This window comes from Grammomys surdaster, unplaced genomic scaffold (genome assembly GCF_004785775.1).
Source record: "Grammomys surdaster isolate TR1022 unplaced genomic scaffold, NIH_TR_1.0 220, whole genome shotgun sequence".
Taxonomy (NCBI): domain Eukaryota; kingdom Metazoa; phylum Chordata; class Mammalia; order Rodentia; family Muridae; genus Grammomys; species Grammomys surdaster.
Window position 1 is genome coordinate 10,156,482 of NW_021604665.1, and position 3,404 is coordinate 10,159,885.

The window sequence follows — 3,404 nt, forward strand, 5'->3', positions numbered from 1 at the left end:
AGAGAGAGAGAGAGAGAGAGAGAGAGAGAGAGAGAGAGAGAGAGAGAAGAGACAGGGGGAGTGAGTGAGAGAGGGAGAGAGGGAGAGAGTTTGGACCTGACATGGGCTTTTGAAACCCTAAAGTGCAACCCCAGTGACCTACTTTCTCGAATATAACCACATCTCCCAATCCCAATCCTTTCAAATAGTGCCACTTCTTGGTGACTTCAAATATATGAACCTATGGGGACCATTCTTACCCAAACCACCATATACATCATCCTTTAAAGCTTAATGTGTGCAGACACTGAGTCTCTGGAACACACTGACTTCCTGATCCTTATCTCTCCTTTTGAGTGTAAGTCCCTTCTTGATCTTCTTTATCATATCATGGCTTTCTAACTACTTTTGAAGAATCCACTGTTCTGGAGACCATTACTTCACTTGTGTGTGAACACCACTATTTTTCTCTTCTTCCATTTGCCCCCAAGTATGAACAAACTGGTGCCTTGTCTAACTTATTATTAATTATTTTTTTGCTGAATTTGTCCTGTGTGGATATCTTTATACCTGTAAAACGTTTGTTCTTCACATATATCATCCCAAGAATTTGAATAAAATGACGTTTTAAAAATATTGAGATGCTGGATAGTTTTAAAACTTCAACTGATCTGTTAAACCAGTTTAGTTGAGCCAGGCCTGGTGAGCCCCAGGAAAGTTATGAAATCTAAATTAAACTGAATACAGAATGCCATCTTCCAGCAGTGAATCTAACTCAGCACTTGCTTCCTCCAGCAATCAGTGTTCTGCTTTGGCCTCTTGTCAACATGAATTCCTTGTGATAATCTTTGGGATTGCACAATTCCTCATAGGATGGTTATGCAAGGAATAAAGGACATTTGCTCTGCCAAAGTATGCAGACTCGCTGACATATGCTGAAATACAGATGTCATCTGAGCGAAAGGTAAGCAGGATGTGCTCGGAGAGTTAGTTTCTCAGCCTTCCCATCTATATATAATGATAATGTGAACACCTCATAACTGTGAGTGCTTCACTCTGGCAACAACTGCCAGCAGACCCCTATTGGCTTTTGTAATTTATGAAGATCATTTTGCAATAATATAGGCAATGGGAAGAGAAACTTGCCTTTGCGATTTTCACTAATGCTAGCTCATTTCTCCTTATACCTCATTGAAATGGTGATTTAAGGGCAGGGGAGAATTTGGAACTACTAGTGGGGAGGGGTCAGCACATCTTAAATCAAATGAGTCTGTCATTTGAATTAGCTGATTCTACACTGAGCGGAAAAATCACGCTGGGACAGGGTGAGGAACAAGAGGCTATCCATTTATTTTTTTTGATGGACCAAAGTGGGGTCAGATTGTATGCTGGAGAGTCTTTCCAGTTCACACTGGCTTCTCTCATTATAGGAGCCACTGGACAAGGATGTGTGGATGATAAAATGTAAGATATTTTCCAGCCAGTGCTAATCTGGATAGTTCAGTCCTGCCAGCATAGTATGATATATTTTAGTTATTTCTAATCAATTTTATGTTCAAAAAGTTTAGACCACTAGGAGGCTCAGAAGTATAAAAAATAAAGGGAAATATAGTAGAAATTGGGTACAGTCAGTTAAACATAGAAAGATATTAAGCACATGGCAAAGGCATTTTTGGGTAAACTATGGTTAACTCAAGCCAGAAAATATATGATGACATAGACCAACTGTTTAGTGATGCTCAGTGTGGACATTCTCAGAGGCCTCAAAATGTTAAATGATCAAAACCTATAGAAACAAATATGATGTCTTTTGGTAAGATCTGACTCATATATTTTGGAGATGGATGAATGACATGTATGGCATAATGCAAGTCTGACATATATGATGGCGTAGTATGATGGCAGAGGATTACATATAAAATGATTATATTCGATAGCTTCAAATTCATTGTAAGTCATTTCATTTAGCCTAGGTTAAAGAACTCAATTTAGGAACTGCAGAGATGGTTTGTTGGGTAAATGTTTAAAATGTAAGTATGAGAACCTGAGATCAAGTCTCCAGGATGCAGGTAAAATGGGTAGTTGTCTATAATCTCAGAACTCATATAGAAACATGGGACTCAGCAACAAGAGAATACCCAGAAGCTCATAGACCAGTTATCTTGGAGTACACAACAGCAAACAAGAATCTGTTTCAAACCAGGTAGAAGCTAGGACTTGATATGGCAGGTTGTCCTCCAACCTCCATATCCACTATATATTTGCACATACAGCTTAAAATAAAAATAACCCAGCTTAGGTTAAATATTTGAAATATAGCAAAGAACACAGTAACTTGTGTTAATGTGGCAGTTGAGAGTTGGAAGTTATTTAGTGTCAGGAGTCGGGTGAGAATGGAAGAAAATCAAGTATTAGTAAGCAAAAACTGTTGTTAGATTAGAAAGTACCCTTGATAGCACAAGGCTGTGACTCACAGTGTTAAACTGGAATGATATACCACACAGCTCATACTAGATGGGTGCATTCAGTAGAGAAAGATGAGTTGTCAAGAAATCAAATGCAACTTAATTCAGATCAATGAATGCATACCCAATGCCCTCCAAGTGTCAGGTGCCATGTCAGCTGTTGGGAAGCCAAAGGTAGATAACAGAGCCCCAGGTATGAAAAAATAATGGGCTTAACAATAGTTAAGAAACAAGTAAGTGAGCCAACTGTGGACTGTGAGGTGAATATAACAAGGTGCACACATTTCTAGAACATCTGCAGGCACTAAAGATATTGTTAGTGTACTTAAAAATTTCTTACAAATATGGCTTGTACTTTGGACTAAAGGTAGAATAGACAGATTTAAGAAGGAACTTATATCTGGTCTTTATGAAGATAAAGGGGAGGCAGTCAGAGGTAGGTGAGGGTAGAAGACAGGAGAATCATTTGGCAGCCCTGATATAGAGACATTTGCTTCTTTGAAGGAAGGAAGATAGAAATGGATCATCCATATTGTACCTTCCAGATCCAGTATTACCAATTCAAGATGGAGATATGTCTCAGCGATAAGATTTGAAATATAAAAACTAAGACCAAATTTTGGGTCCTCAGAGCTCACACAAGAGTTGGGTAGATATGGTAGCTTGCCTGTAATCAAAACACTGAAGAGGCAGAGACAGGGGACTTCTGGGGGAAGCTGATAACTAGATGAGCACGAACTGACTAGCTCCAGAATCTAGAGACCCTGTACCATTAAACAAGTGGAAAGTGATTGAGGGATATCTAATGAAAACCATAGACCACCATATCCATGCTTACACACATACATGCATAAGTGTACAAGCATCACACACACACACATACACACATTACACACATACATCATATATATATATACACACACACACACACACACACACACACACACACACACACACACA